We start from the raw sequence: 17247 nt of genomic DNA on the forward strand, positions 1-17247 counted from the left end.
CTCCATCATTTCTTCTTTCATATCAACCTGCAATAATCCTTGTGCAAACAAGGAAAGTTCCAGAAGAGAGAGGCAATGCATCCTCATCGCTGCCCTTTCTGCACCTTCACCCCTGGCTGGAATTTTGAATGATCATTACCAAGGCTGGAGGAATAAAGAGAGCCTGAGTTGGACTAATATCTGGGTGTTAGGTGACTGTAAACTTTGAGTTGGAAGATTCTTTCAACTATGGCCCTGTCTGTTCTATCAGATTGTTCTTTTTCAGACAAGAGCAGAGGTGCTTGGTGGAATTGTTGAAGAAGACAGAACCAATTGAAAAATAAGAGCAGCAATAGGCCATTCAGCCCCTTGAGCCTGCTCTGCAATTCTAGATCATGGCTAATCTTCTCCCTCAATGCCATATTCCTGCACTATTTCTATATCTCTTAATGCCTCTAGTAATGAGAAATCTATCAATCTCTATCTTGAATATAATAACTGAGCTTCTCCAACCTTCTGGGCAGAGAATTCCAAAAAGAATTCCTCCTCCTCCTGTCAGTCCTAAATAGCTTGGCTCTTATTCTGAGACTGTCTCTTCTCATCCGAGATCACTAGCTTTCCATGAGACCGCCTCTCATTCTTTGAAACTTCAGAAAATAGAGTCCTAGTCTCCTCAAAGTCTCCTCACAGCACAGTCCCACCATCCCAGAAATCATTCTGCTGAATCTCCATTGCACTCCCTCCAATGCAACTAAGTCCTTTCAGAGTCCTGGAAAACAAAATGGCTGCACGCATTATTCTAGGTGTGGTCTTACCAAGGTTCCATACTATATAAGCAAGACTTTGCCTTGTATTAAATGTATACTTTATTAAGACATTTTTTAAAATATACATTAGGTATAAAAATATACCTAATACATGATGTGCTAGCAAAGTGCATTTCAAGAATAATTTAGTACTTCAAGCAAATTAAATGTACAGCAACAACAATATTTAAATAGGTCCAATCTCTCAAAACCCATTCACTTAAACATTTAAAATGTTAATGGTGTCTAAGCTGTCAGAAATTACAGATGTTTGATACCTTGCCTTACCTTGTTGTTTGTAGCCTTGTTTGTCTATCATGAGAGATTGATAGCAAGGAGCAAGGACTTCTCATCAGCTTGTCGTCACTGTTCAGACTCTCAGTTACAGAAGATTGATAACTGTTCTATCCTGGCTCACTGGAAAAGCATACTGGGATGTGCAACCTTTCCCATGGTCAAATATCTAAATCATTAGGCAGAGGACCATTCAGCCCTCCAGGCCTGCTTGCCCACTGTCTGAGATCCTGGGTGATCTGTTCCTCAACTCCATTTATTGCTGTTGCTCCACATCCTTTGATACAATAAACATCTGCTGATCTCTGCCTTGAGGAACACAATCTGACCCTCACCACAGCCTTTTGAGAGAATGACTTGAGGATTTCAACTTCCCTCTGTGCTGAAAATGACTTCACTTCTCAATGGCCTTGCACCAAAATAAATAGCATCTCTCTCTTTCCCCTATCGACACATTCGAACATTTTAAACACCTCAATCAGAACACTCCTCAATCTTTTAAACTCAGGGTGATACAAATCAAGTCTATGCAACCAAAGATAGAAATTGCTGGAGAATCTCAATAGATCTGGCAGCATCTGTGGATAGAAAAACAGAGTCAACATGTCAGACCTAGTGACCCTTCTTCAGAACAAATTGTAGTTCGGAAAAGGTGGTCTGCTGAAACCAGGGGCTGGGGAGTAAGTGAATGATGGGGGTAGCTGGAGCTCAGGGAAGGAAGAACAGCAGCTGGGGAGACAAAGGCATGGATCATGGTTAGCTAGGGAGAAAGGGAAGCTGCTAATGTGGCCCATTAGTGGCTGAAATGGATTGACTGTAGTGAAAGCAGCCCATGTGATAACAAGGGCTGGGGTGCAGAAGTGGGTAAAGGACATGGAAGAAGGTGCTCAGGTCCTAAAATTATTGAATCCTGAAGGCTGCAGGAAAATCAGATGCAGTTCTTCCAGCTTTCACTGAACCCTCTTGGAACACTGCAGCAAGCCCAAGGCCGAGATATTGGCCAGGGTACACGATGTGTTGAAGTGGCAGCCAACCTGAAGTTCAAGGTCACTTTTGTAGATAGAAGGTAAGTATTCTGCAAAGTGGTTGTCCAGTCTGCATTTCATCTCCCCAGTGTAGAGGAAACCATATTGTGAGCAGCAAATACAGATTGAGGGAAGCACACGTAATGCACTTGTATAGTACCTTGCACAGTGAGGAGGGAGAAGGTAAATGGGCAGGTATTACATCTTCTGCAATTGCATGGGAAAGTGCTGTGAGGGTGTAGGGAGCTGCTGGTAATGGAGATGGAGTGGACCAGGGTGTCCCAGAAGGAAAGGTCCTGGCAGAAAGCTGACAAGGGAGGGGAGGAGAATATGTATTTGGTGGCGATGTCCTGCTGAAGGTAATGAAAAGGATGGCTTATGATCCTTTGGATGTGGATGCTGGTGGATGAAAGGTGAGGACCGGGGGACCCTATCAGTGTTGTGGGAGGGAAAGAAGGGACCAAGGCAGAAGTTCAGCAAGTTAATACGATCTCTGCTCTGACAACCTCCACCCACTGTGGGCACTTGCCTTTATTTGTTCATCAGGCCTGAGCCTAAACTAGAATGGTTACCTGCTGAGGTGAATGCTTTTGCACTGGTGGATGGTACAGCTCAATGTTGGGATGGTATGTCCTCTGAAGGTTCTGATATATCATTCTCAAAGAAGCTGGAAATGGAGGAAGGCTGTTCCTCTTGTGTTTGCTTCCAGAACCTGCAATGGAGAAACAAAAGGCTTCACCAATGGTTTTGCCCAATCCCTTTTCTCAGCAATATTTCAGAAGTTGGTCAACTGGAGGCCTTCTCCCTGAATTGCTGAGAGACTCCAATTGCTGTGTCAGTGCAGGCTCTGTGTTTGCCTGGCACCCTTCTTAAGTGGGGGTAAAGACTCTTATATTGAAAACATGTCACTCACCATGTTCCATACCTTCCTGTTGTGAGATTCCACATTTACAGACAAACGGATTGATTTAATAGTCATCCCAAATGGTCACAACCATTTTAATGAGTGTGCATATTTACAATATTTCAGAACTTGCTGTGCTCTTAGCCAAGTTCATTCAGTACAGTTACAACCCTGGCATCCAGTCGACAATGTTGAAAATTGCCAGGCATATTCTGTATGTAAAAAGGACAAATTCAACCATACCAATACGTCCCCATCAGTCTACTCTCCATCATCAGTGAAGTGACAGAAAGTGTATCAACAGTGTTATCAAACAGCACCTGCTCAGGAATAACCTGCTCAGTGATGCCCAGTTTGGGTTCTGCCAGGGCCTGACCTCATTACAGCCTTGGTCCTAACATGGAATGTTAAAAATGGAAAAAATAAGAGGAAGAGCGTTCAAGCTTGCTCTGTCATTCAGTCCTTCAAGCTTGCTCTGTCATTCAATATCATTATGGCTGACCATCCAATTCCGTATCCTGTTCCTGCTTTCTCCCCATACCTTTTGATCCCTTTATCCCTAGGAACAATATCTAAGTCCTTATTGAAAGCATGAAATACTTTTGTCCTCAACTGCTTTCTGTGGCAGAGAATTCCCGAATTTAACACATGGGACCCTCAAATTAGGTTGATAACTTTAGGTTTTCTGTGCTATATCGAATATCTCGTAACATGGACTGAAATATGTGAGACACAATAACCAGTTATCTTGATTATGAAAGTTCATTTTATTTGCTGTGATAAACATTTAAACTGTAGACTGAACGGACCTCTTAGTACCTTTGAGATCTTTGATCATTTTGTTATCGTGTGTGTAAGTCCATATCAGATAACAGTTGTGCTGTTTAATTCAGAGTAAAGTTTCAATTCCCTCTTTCAGTCTGGGGAGAGGTGGCATTGATGGCTCTCTGACAGATGTCATTGACACCAACACTCGAGGAAGGAGGTTCCTGAAACCAAGTACAGAAAAATCAAATGAGAAAAAGTAGTCTTTAATATTTTTCTCTAAAAACAGGAGTTTTAAACTACAGTTTATCAGGAGCTGCTGAATTTTGAACTACTTCTCTGGAACATGTACTGGTTACAGTATCAGTGACCAACATGTAACAGAATGGAGAGATTTATTTTTTCCTGATGACGCAGAACACCACTGTCAAGTAATAATAGAATGGTGATCAATTAATTTTTGGATCAATCATGTGGATGTGGCTGAGATATGATCAATGGATTTCAGTGGGACTAGAAGCAGACTAAAGGATGTACGACTACATGAATGCTGAATCTTTAAATATTTTGAAGGCAGATGCAGATTCTTGATTACTAAAGGAATAAGAAATTATCAGAGATACTCAGGAATGTAGAGTTGAGGTTAAAATCAGTATCTTATGGAATGCCAGAGCAGGATCAAAAGACCAAGAGGCCTCCTCTTGTTCCTTGGTCATATCTTTGTAACCAAAGGTTCTTGTTCTGAAAACTGGCAGTTGTTCTACTTTGGTGCTACGTCTGGCCCTGTATTCAGTGCTGTGATGGTCCAGTCACTGCAGGAAGTCCTTGGTTTTTTCCCAATGGTGCATTGTGTTCTTTGATACCTTTTGGGGAGACAGGGCCTTAGTTTAACATTAGTATGTAGAACATAGAACAGTACAGCACAGTACAGGCCCTTCGGCCATCAATGATGTGCCAACCTTCTATCCTACTCTAAGGTCAGATTAACCTACATATCCTGTATTGTACTAACTCGCATTAAATGTCCCTAATTGAGTTTGAGTATAGAGGAGGTTGAGAGTAGGAGATCCAAAATCAAATTTCAGGGTCTTAAGAGGGCACTGGCAAGCAAGAGGTTGGTTTGAAGTGTGTCTATTTCAATGCCAGGAACATCGAGAAAAAGGTGGGTGAACTTGCAGCATGGGTTCTCGACATTGTGGCCATTTCAGAGACGTGGGTAAAGTAGGACAGGAATGGTTGTTGCAGGTTCCGAGATTTAGAAGTGGGTAAAGCAGGACAGGAATGGTTGTTGCAGGTTCCGAGATTAGATGTGGGTAAAGCAGGACAGGAATGGTTGTTGCAGGTTCCGAGATTAGACGTGGGTAAAGCAGGACAGGAATGGTTGTTGCAGGTTCCGAGATTTAGATGTTTTAATAAGAACAGAGAAGGTGGTAAAAGAGCTGGGGGTGTGGCATTGTTAGTCAAGGACAGTATTACAGCTGCAGCAAGGACATTTGAAGACTCATCTACTGAGGTAGTATGGGCTGAGATTAGAAACAGGAAAGGGAGAGGTCACCCTGTTGGAGTTTTCTATAGGTCTCCAAATAGTTCCAGAGATGTAGAGGAAAGATGATTCCCATTAGGAGCAAAAGTGACAGGGGACTTCAACTTCCCAAATATTGACTAGGAATACTATAGTTCAAGTACTTTAGATGGATCAGTTTTTGTCCACTCTGTGCAGGAGGGTTTCCTGATACAGTATGTAGACAGGCCAACAAGGGGCGATGCCGCATTGGATTTGGTACTGGGTAATGAACCCAGCCAGGTGTTAGATTTGGTGATAGGTGAGCACTTTGGTGATAGTGACCACAATTCAGTTATGTTTATTTTCATGATGGAAAGGGTTAGGTATACACCGGAGGGCAAGAGCCACAAGTGGGGGAAAGGTAATCATGATGTGATTAGACAAGATTTAGGATGCATAGAATAGGGAAGGAAACTGCAGGGCATGGACACAATAGAAATGCAGAGTTTATTAAAGGAACAGTTACTGTGTCCTTGATAAGCATGTACCTTCCTACCAGGGAGGAAGTTGTCGAGCGCAGGAGCTGTGGTTTACTAAGGAAGTTGAAACTCTTGTCAAGAGGAAGAAGAAGGCTTATGATAGAAAGAGATGTGAAGGCTCAGTTAGGGCGATTGAGAGTTATAAGGTAGCCAGGAAAGACCTAAACAGAGAGCTAAGACAAGTAAGGAAGGGACATGAGAAGTTGTTGGTGAATAGCATCAGGGAAAACCCTAAAGCTTTCTATCAGTATATAAGGGATAAAAGAATGACTAAAGTAAGGTTAGGTTCAATCAAGGACAGTAGTGGGAAGTTGTGCGTGGAGTCAGAGGAGATGGGGGAATGCTAAATGAATATTTTTCATCAGTATTCACATTGGAAAAAGGCAACGTTGTCAAGGAGTATACTGAGAAACAGGTTACTAGACAAGATGGGATTGATCTGAAAATGTGTTGCTGGAAAAGCGCAGCAGGTCAGGCAGCATCCAGGGAACAGGAGAATCGACGTTTCGGGCATAAGCCCTTCTTCCCGGAACGCGCAGCCCTCCACTCCCTCCGTTGCAACCCCAACCTCACTATCAAACCAGCAGACAAGGGAGGCGCGGTAGTAGTTTGGCGCACCGACCTTTACACCGCTGAGGCCAAACGCCAGCTCGCAGATACCACCTCCTACTGCCCCCTTGACCACCCCCCACCATGAAACCATCATCTCCCAGACCATCCATAACCTCATCACCTCGGGGGATCTCCCATCCACCGCCTCCAACCTCATAGTCCCACAACCCCGCACCTCCCGCTTCTACCTCCTGCCCAAAATTCACAAACCTGACTGCCCCGGCCGACCCATTGTCTCCGCCTGCTCCTGCCCCACCGAACTCATCTCCTCAAAGATGGGATTGATGTTCACCAGGAGGAGGTGTTAGCAATTCTGCAAAGTGTGAAAATAGATAAATCCCCTGGGCCAGATGGGATTTATCCTCGGATTTGCTGGGAAGCCAAGGAGGAGATTGCTTAGCCTTTGGTTTTAATTTTTATGTCATCATTGTCCACAGGAATTGTATCAGAAGACTGGAATATAGCAAATGTTGTCTCCTTGTTTGAGAACAGGAGTAGAGACAACCCTGGAAATTATACACTGGTGAGCCTTACTTTGGTTGTAAGAAAATTGTTGCAAAGAGTTATAAGAGATAGGATTTATAATCATCTCAATAGGAATAAGTTGATTAGGGATAGTCAACATAGTTTTGTGAAGGGTAGAACATGCCTCACAAACTTTAATGAGTTCTTTGAGAAGGTGGCCAAACAGGTGGATGAGGGTAAAGCAGTTGATCTGGTATATATGGATTTCAGTAATGTGTTTGATAAGGTTCCCCATGGTAGGCTATTGCAGAAAATATGGAGGCATGGGATTGAGGGCGATTTAGCAGTGTGGAACAGAAATTGATTAGCTGAAAGAAGACAGTGGGTAGTGGTTGATGGGAAGTGTTCATCCTGGATTTCAGTTACTAGTGGTGTACCACAAGGATCTGTTTTGGGACCACTGCTGTTTGTCATTTATATAAATGATCTGGATGAGGGTGTAGAAGGATGGGTTAGTTAAATTATGGATGACACTAAGGTTGGTACTGTTTGTGGATAGTGCCAAATGATGTTGTAGGTTACAGAGGGACATAGGTAAGCTGCAGAACTGGGCTGAGAGGTGGAAAATGGATTTAATGCAGAAAAGTGTGAGGTGATTCACTTTAGAAAATGAAACAGGAACGCAGGGTACTGGGCTAATGGTAAGATTCTTGGTAGTGTAGATGAGCCGAGAGATCTCAGTGTCCAGGTACATGGATCCCTCAAGGTTATCACCCAGGTTGATAGGACTGTTAAGAAGGCATACAATGTGTTAGCTTTTATTAGTAGAGGCATTGAGTTTCGGAACCATGAGGTCATGCTGCAGCTGTAGAAAACTCTTTAGTCAGAGAGTAGCAGCAATGTGGAACGCACAGCCTGCAACAGTCGTAGACTCTCCAACTTTACGGGCATTTATTTTGTCATTGGATAGGCATACGGATGAGAATGGAATAGTGTAGGTTAGATGGGCTTCAGATTAGTTTCATAGGTTGGCACAACATTGTGGGCCGAAGGGCCTGTTCTGCGCTGTAATGTTCTGTAATCTATGTATCTGACTGTACTACCATTGCTGGCAGTGCATTCCACACACCCACCACTCTCTGAGTAAAGAACCTACCTCTGACATCCCCCCTTCCTCCAATTCCCTTAAAATTATGTCCCCTCATCATAGCCATTTCCGCCTTGGGAAAATGTCTCTGACTATCCACTCTATCTATGCCTCTCAACATCTTGTGCATCTCTACCAAGTCACCTCTCATCCTTCTTCGCTCCAATGAGAAAAGCCTTAGCTCCCTCAACCTTTCTTCATAAGACATGTCCTCCAGTCCAGGCAGCATTGTGGTGAATTTCCTCTGCACCCTCTCTAAAGCTTCCACATGCTCCTATATTGAGGTGACCAGAACTGAACACAATATTCCAGTCTGGTTTCTATAGAGCTGCAGCATAACCTTGCAGCTCTTAAACTCAATCCCCCTGCTAATGAAAGCCAAAACATCACACGCCTCCTTAACAACCCTATCGCCCTGGGTGGCAGCTTTCAGGGATTTCAGGGACATGGACCCCAAGATCCCTCTGTTCCTCCACGCTGCCAAGAATCCTGCCTTTAACCCTGTATTCAGCATTCAAATTCAACTTTGCAAAGTGAATGACTTCATACTTTTCCAAGTTGAACTCCATCTGCCTCTTCGCACCCCAGTTCTGCACCATGTCAATTGTCTTGCTGCAACCTACAACCAAGGTAAAAACAATGACTGCAGATGCTAGAAACCAGATTCTGGATCAGTGATATTCCTGATGAAGGGCTTTTGCCCGAAATGTCGATTTCGCTGCTCCTTGGATGCTGCCTGAACTGCTGTGCTCTTCCAGCAACCTACAACAGCCTACAACTATCAATTGCTCCACCACCTTCGTGTCATTGACAAACTTACAAACCCACCCTTTTAATTCCTCATCCAAGTCATTAACAAAACTCACAAGGAGCAAAGGACTAGAACCAATCCCTGCGGTACTCCACTCGTCACCGAACTCCAGGCTGAATATTTTCCATCTACTACCACCCTCTATCTTCAATGGGCCAGCCAATTCTGTATCCAGACAGCCAAATTTCCCTGTATCCAATGCCTCCTTACTTTGTTGAACTAATGCCCTGGGATCTTATTTGTTCACTTAATCTATTTTAATGTCTTACCTATAAGACAGCATCACTGACAGTGCAAACCTTCCTTAGCATTGCTTTGGCAATGACACCCTGCATTGTGTCCAAATTAAGGTTGAAGGAAACATGCTATTTAAACAACTTAATGATCACAAGACCAACGAACAGAGCTTCAAAATCCACAAAAGATTCAAATAAGTGGCATGAATATTCAGAATGCAAAGATCCTATAGTTTTATAGCACCTTTCATGACCTCAGGGTACCCCAAACTGCATCATGAGCATCACTAGCCCATGTGGCACTTCTGAAAGGTTAACATAAATGTATTGTGGAGTCAGCTCACACCTATTAAAAATGAATTGAAGCAATATCTGTCAAGAGGGAGGATGAAAGTGATTAATAACACTTCACCACAACTAACACTTCTTTCAACAAATTTAGCAGAGGAGAGAAACAATTTAGAATAATATTTTGAACAAGACAATCAAATAGCTGACAGAACTGTTTCCAAATATGTTTGATAAATGACATTGATTGACATTTAAGTGCTGAAGAGATTGTTATGTTCTGAGTCCTGCAGGGAAACACAGAGTAAAAGAACCAAATTTACTAAGTGACACCAAACGAAATAATTATCAATAAAACTTCACTTTCTGTAAGTTTTACTTTAGCACAAATCAGAATTAACATAAATAAACATGAATTCACAGGAAATGATACTTCAAATAAGGAGAGAAATTTAAATAGTTGAGGATATATCTCGCACAACCTCAAGCGTCCACTTCACTCCCCTTGGGACGCAGCACCACCCACTGCTCCAAGGTTCTCCAACCCAGCCTCTGGTACATGAGATTTCCCATTTCTCACTTCCCGATATAATGCAGAGCCAGGATCCAAAGGCTTTGATGGCAAAACAACATTTCTGCCCAATGTGTAGCCTCATCCACAACCCCACTCGTCAATATTTCAATACATCTGTACTGCAGTAAAATTATTTCATAAGCCTTAATCAGACCTCTGCAAGTTCATTGCCTCATCCCATCAATTCTCCATCCCCTGAAATATTTCCTCCTGCTTTCTCTCTTCCACCAATGGTGTTCACTCCATTAGCTTCTACACCACTATCTTTTACCATTGTCTCCCTCAAGACTACCATCCTGTTGCAACTCTCATTGTTCTCTGGAGACTCTTCAACACTCCTGAGTTTCACCACCTTTATGCTTCAACTTTTCTTTCTGCCATTATTCTGTTCACCAAGTTGGATGTTTTCTCTCTGTACCTGTAGGAGACAGTAAGTGAAGAATTTGGAGAAGCCATACCCTTATCATGTGCTTTATCAGAAGATGTGAAAATAGCACCATAAATGTGGTTTATAGGAGAGGATAACTCGGCTTGAATGGTGCTAGAGACATCAAGATGATAAATGGCAGATAACATCAAGGAGTTTGTATTCTATGGGCCGAAGGGACAGCCAGAGTCCATTAAGATCTTCATCAAAACAACAAAGGGAGGCTTTGGGTGAAGGTACTCTGCACAGAAGGGTGTTAGGACATGATGGGTGTGAGATTGTTCTTTGGCAGTGATGTGGGCAGCAGTTGTGAACTGTTAAGTGTGGTATATTTTACCAGTGACTTCAACAGGAACTGTGTCTCACTGTGATTGGCCCTCCCAACCCAATTAAATTTCTGCCATAATGATTGGAATATGCTGCTTCCCACCAATCTCTTCTGTTTTTCTCCATTTCTCCCATTTCCTATTTCACATTATTTTCCTCTTTCATGCTTATTCTCTCTCAACTCTCTTGTTTTCACTCATTCTCTCTCTTTCATGATCTTGTCCCTTTCATTCATTCTCACTCTTTCTTCTCTCTGTCATTACAAGATGATTAGGGGTTTTACAAGATGATTAGGGGTTTAGATAGGGTTGACCGTGAGAACCTTTTTCCACATATGGAGTCAGCTATTATGAGGGGGCATAGCTTTAAATTAAGGGGTGGTAGGTATAGGACAGATGTTAGGGGTAGGTTCTTTACTCAGCGAGTCGTGAGTTCATGGAATGCCCTGCCAGTAGCAGTGGTGGACTCTCCCTCTTTATGGGCATTTAAGCGGGCATTGGATAGGCATATGGAGGATAGTGGGCTAGTGTAGGTTAGGTGGGCTTGGATCGGCGCAACATCGAGGGCCAAAGGGTCTGTACTGCGCTGTATTCTTCTATGTTCTATGTTCTATTGCCTCTCACTCTTGTTCTCTTTTACTCATTCTTTCTCTTACTCTCTTGTCTCACTAACATTTGTTTCTCACTCTCTCATTTCTCTCACTCTATCATTTTCTCTCACTCTCTCATTCTCTCATTCCCTCTCTCTTTCTATTACATGCTGTTTCACTCGCACACTCGTTCTCTCTCTTTTCTCTCATTCTCTCTCTCTCTGTCTCGCTGTGCGAGTTGCACCGTTTGCTCTTGCTATTTGCAGAGAGTGAGTGATAGGACTATCGGTTGCTATAGCAATGTGTCCATGCTGATATTAATGGTGATGGCACTAAGCCAACTTTAGCTGCATCCAGCTCTATGCGGGCCATTTTTAAAGAGCCTGTGTACATGGATGAGAAATATCTTCATCACTCCTGTTTCCGGAAATGAGATCTTTGGCCATATGCTGTGCTCAGTAGGTGTCAGGCACAGCTCTGTTAGCTGTTTGTAGACTTAGGTCCCATTTCAGACCCTGAGTGAACACCATTCAGGCTGACAGACACGTTTGTGCCATTCTCGCATTAGGCTGAGACATTAAACTAAAAGCCTTATTCACCTTCTTAAGTGGATTTTAAAATTTTTAATGAAGGATAGGGACATTCTCCCCAGTGTCCAAGTCAATATTTATCTGACAGTTAGCACTGCAGAAGCAGATTTTCCTGTCATTATCACATTGCAGTTTATGTGGGAGCTTGCTATGCCAAATTGATTACTTAATTTCCCACATTACAACTAGTAGTGCGTTTCATAATGCATTTAATTGGCTGCAAAGCACTTGGAATGTCCTCACGTTATGAAAGGTGCTAAAGAAATGCAAGTCATTATTTTTAAGCCATGAACACAGTCTTCCCTCAGCTCCATGCTGGAGAAAGGAATTTATCACATATTACCATTTCCAGATAACAAGGCTATGGAGTGTGCTTCAGAGGTTAGATTAGATTACTTACAGAGTGGAAATAGGCCCTTCAGTCCAACAAGTCCACACCGACCCACCAAAGTGCAACCCACACATACATTTACCCCTTCACCTAACACTATGGGCAATTTAGCATGGCCAATTCACCTGACCTGCACATCTTTGGTCTGTGGGAGGAAACCGGAGCACCCGGAGGAAACCCACGCAGACACGGGGAGAATGTGCAAGCTCCATACGGTCAGTCGCCTGAGGCGGGAATTGAACCCGGGTCTCTGGCGCTGTCAGGCAGCAGTGCTAACCACTGTGCCACCGTGCAGTTAATGGCGCAACATTGGAAATGTTCCTTATGGAAGTTAGGGGTTTTGATGGAAAGCTTCCACCATCAGGAATAGGTCTGTCACCATTGCAGTTCAAAGTGAGAGGAATGTTAGGAATGAATAGCACGGTCCAGAAACACAATGTAACAAGACACTGGGCTGAACTTTACTCCCTGAGCCCTTTAGGACCCCAATAACGAGGCAAAAAGTAGATCTTGAGCCCACACTTGCCACCAGTAAGACAGAACCCAGTGATTTCCAAGCAGCATCTTCCTAACAACATAGAAAATAGAACATAGAAGTTACAGCGCAGTATAGACCCTTTGGCCCTCAATGTTGTGCTGACCTGTGGAACCAATCTGAAGCCGATCTAACCTACAATATTCCATTTTCATCCATACGTCTATCCATTGACCATTTAAATGCCCTTAATGTTGGCGAGTTGCAGGCAGTGCATTCCATGTCCCTACTACTCTCTGAGTAAAGAAACTACCTCTGACATCTGTGCTATATCTATTACTCCTCAGTTTAAAGCTATGTCCCCTTGTGCTAGCCATCACCATCACTGTCCAACCCATCTAACCTTCTGATTATCTTATATGTCTCAATGAAGTCACCTCTCAAACTCTTCGCGCTAATGAAAACAGCCTCAAGTCCCTCAGCCTTTCCTTGTAAGACCTTTCCTCCATACCAGGCAACATCCTAGTAAATTTCCTCTGCACCTTTTCCAAAGCTTTCTCAATCTTCCAGAACTATACACAAATGTGGCCGCACCAAAGTTTTGTATAGCTGCAGCATGATCTCAGGGTTCTGAAACTCAATCCCTCTACCAATAATATGCCTTCTTAACAACCCTATCAAGGATCTATGTATCTCGACACTGAGATGTCTCTGCTCATCTCCACTACCAAGAATATTACCATTTGCCTATATAATCTATATTCCTGTTACTCCTTCCAAAGTGAATCACCTCACACTTTTCCGCATTAAACTCCATTTGCCACTTCTCAGCCCAGCTCTGCAGCTTATCTATGTTCCTCTGTAACCTGCAACATCCTTCAGCACTATCCACAACTTTGCCGACCTTAGTGTCATCCGCAAATTACTAACCAATCCTTCTATGCCCTCATCCAGGTCATTTATATAAATGACAAACAACAGTGGACCCAAAACAGTACCCCACTAGTAACTGAACTCCAGGATGAATATTTCCCATCAACACCATCCTCTGTCTTCTTCTATAGCCAATTTCTGATTCACACCATTAAAACACCCTCAATCTCATGCCTTCTTGTTTTGTGCAATAGTCGACCGTCGGGAATCTTATCAAACACTTTACTGAAATCCATATACACCACATCAACCACTTTACCCGCATCCACCTGTTTGGTCACCTTCTCAAAGAACTCAATAAGGTTTGTGAGACACGGTCTACCCTTCACAAAAGCACGTTGGCTATCCCTAATCAACATATTCTTCACTCGATGATTTTAAATCCTATCTGTTATAATCCTTCCCAACACTTTACCCACAACCAAAGTACGGCTCACTGGTCTGTCATTTCCAGGGTTGTCTCTACTCCCCTTCTAGAACAAGGGAACAACATTTGCTATCCTCCAGTCTTCTAGCACTATTCTTGTAGACAATGATGACATAAAGGTCACAGCTAAAGCTTTGGCAATCTCCTCCCTGGCTTCCCAGAGAGTCTGAGGATAAATCCCATCCAGCCCAGGGGACTTATCTAAATTTTACCCTTTCCAGAATTGCTAACACCTCCTCGTTATGCATCTCAATTCCATCTAGTCTAGTAGCCTGTATCTCTGTATTCTCTTCAACCACATTGTCTTTCTCTAGTGTGAATACTGACAAAAAGTGTTCATTTAGCGCTTCCCCATCTCGTCAGACTCCACGCACAACTTCCTTGATGGCTACTATGCTTGATGGCCCCAAATCTTACTGCAGTCATTCTTTTATTCCTGATATACCTCTAGAAAACTTTAGGGATTTCCTTGATCTTCTATGCCAATGATTTCTCATGTCCTCTCCTGGCTCTTCTTAGCTCTCGCTTTAGGTCTTTCCTGGCTAACTTGTAACCCTCAAGCACCCTAACTGAGTCATCAGATCTCATCCTAACATAAGCCTGCTTCTTCCTCTTGAGGAGAAGGAGCTGAGGACTGGTAGGTGGGTTCCTGATGTTGCCAGTCAATCAGAGTTTGGAGGCTGGACAGGTTTCTGGAGGGAGGAAGAGGCAGAGACATCTCACCACCTCCAAATGAAGGCACCCAAGGAAGTACAAAGGTACATATTCTGGATGGCTGAGGGAGGCAGGCTCCAGCAATCAGAATGGAACTCTCTCCCGGGGAACATTGGGAGTACATGGGTTGCTCGTTCTAGTCCACCCCACTTTATAGCAGAGACTCTGGCTCTAATGGTCCCTGGGAGGCCCAGGCCCCTAAAACTTCAGCCTCCTCATGAAGGGTATGGGGAGTGAGCAGGCTCACCTTGTTACCAGCAAGGTTCCCCCTTAATGGCTATTAACTATGGCCTTTAATAAGTGAACTGACTGTCCACCATATGGAGAAATCTTTGATCTAGATTGAACATCAGTGGGAAACCTAGCCAAAGGAAATTGACTTGATCTGTGTGTCCCAAGCTAGATATCGATATTCTTTATGTTCTAGTAATCATTCATTTTTAGGATGTGAAAGTCTCTTGCCTGGGCCAATATTTCTTGCCCATACCTAATTGCCCTTGAGAAGGTTGGGGTGAGCTGCCTTCTTGAGCCACCATAGCTCACATGAAATAAGAAATACCATTCGAGAGGGAGTTCCAAGATTTTAACCCAGTGACTCTGATTATAGTGATTGCATTTCCATGTCAGGATGGGGAGTAGTTGGAGGAGATCTTTTGTACTTGAAATAATGAGTAAACATGATGACCTGGGGAGTCAAAGTCTCAAAGGGTTTAGTCTACTTGTTCCTCTGTGAAGTTGGGTGGCTGGGAGCACTGGGGAACAAGCAGGAATCCCCATGCATGAGACAGTTAAAGAAAACTTACGTTTATGTCTGAATGAGGGGATGTATCCTTTCGCAAGTTAAAAATCTCAAATCCCAACCGAAGCTGCTGCTTCTGGGTTTAATTGATGGTGGGACCATTGACAGGAAACCAAATGTTTCCCAGGATGCCAGTTGGACAATCAGGGAAAATGTGTGTGCCGTGCTGCCTGCTTTTTTAACAGCCTCAGTTATCAATTTCACTCTGACTTTGCAACATCCCTAGACCTGTCACTTCTGTTAAAGTGCTTTTACATGCCTTAATTTCCTTCTCAGTAGCTACGCCTGATGGTAAATATGCATGTTTAGGGGGTTAGTTTCAAGCTGAGCAGTAAATACGTTACTTGTCACTTTCCAAGCCTATCATCCTGCTCCACTTATTATTACTATTTTCTTGGCCCAACAGTGATTTGAACCTTTCTCATACAGCCTCAGATCGCTCTCCAGCTGCGCCCAGCTCTGGACTATTCCTACAGACAATTCAATTTGTAACTGCCTTCAAGTGAATGATACTCTGCTTCCCAGGTGGTCTAAACTCTCTCCTGTTGCCACACACCTCTTACCAGGTTGACATGCTTTTTTCATTGATATAGATTCTACATTGTTGAATCTGGCTACGAGGTGTTCCCTTTAATGGAGTCATGAATGTTCAGACCCTCCTGCTGCTGTCAGTATGGGCAGCAAATAAAAAGCTGTGCCTAAAAAAATGTCTCATACCTTCAACACTGCCAGCGATAGGCAGCTGAATGCAATCTTCCAACCTGATCAACATTTTGTAGGAGCAATCCTCACCACTCCACAATTTACTCCATAAATCATCTGCATCACTATGCTCACCATAATGTAGAAACAATCCGCACCACTGCTCACCATGCTGTGTAAACTATCCTCACCATTGCTCACCATGCTGTGTAAACTATCCTCACCACTGCTCACCATGTTGTAGAAACTATCCTCACCACTGCTCACCATGCTGTAAAAGCAATCCTCACCACTGATCACCATGCTGTGTAACCTATCATCACCACTCCTCACCATGTTATACAAACAATCCTCACCACTGCTCACCATGCTGAATTAAACATTCCTCACCACTGCTCACCGTGCTGTATAAACAATCCTCACCACTTCTCACCGTTGCTCCCAATGTGCTTTAAATAATGCTCATCACTGCTTACCATGCTGAATAAACAATCCTCACCCTGCTCACCGTGCCATATAGACAATCCCCAACACCGCTTACAATGATGTATAAACTATTCTCACCATTGCTCACCATTCTGTATAGACATTCCTCACCACTGCTCACCATGCTATATAAACAATCCTCAACATTGCTCACAGTGCTGTATAAACAATCCTTGCCACGGCTCACCATGCTGTATCAACAAACCTCACCACTGCTCACCATACTGTATAAACAAACCTCACCACTGCTCACCATGCCGTATAAACAATCCTCACCATTGCTCACCATGCTGTATAAACAATCCTTGCCACGGCTCACCATGCTGTATCAACAAACCTCACCACTGCTCACCATACTGTATAAACAAACCTCACCACTGCTCGCCATGCTGTATACACAATCCTCACCATTGCTCACCATGCTGTATAAACAATCCT

At 43.3% G+C, this 17247-nt stretch overlaps 1 long non-coding RNA gene across 1 annotated transcript in view; it reads right to left on the reverse strand.

Annotated features, from left to right (window-relative positions):
• Window positions 1-2301: 2301 nt before the first annotated feature.
• The window catches only part of LOC122561948, a 21491-nt gene continuing 6545 nt past the window's right edge, over window positions 2302-17247 (reverse strand). Inside the window, exons 2-3 of the long non-coding RNA XR_006315169.1 lie at window positions 3828-3997; window positions 2302-2816 (exon numbers count right to left, since the gene is read on the reverse strand). This is a non-coding gene — a long non-coding RNA (uncharacterized LOC122561948). The remainder of the gene's footprint in view (window positions 2817-3827; window positions 3998-17247) is intronic.

This window comes from Chiloscyllium plagiosum, chromosome 24 (genome assembly GCF_004010195.1).
Source record: "Chiloscyllium plagiosum isolate BGI_BamShark_2017 chromosome 24, ASM401019v2, whole genome shotgun sequence".
Lineage (NCBI taxonomy): Eukaryota > Metazoa > Chordata > Chondrichthyes > Orectolobiformes > Hemiscylliidae > Chiloscyllium > Chiloscyllium plagiosum.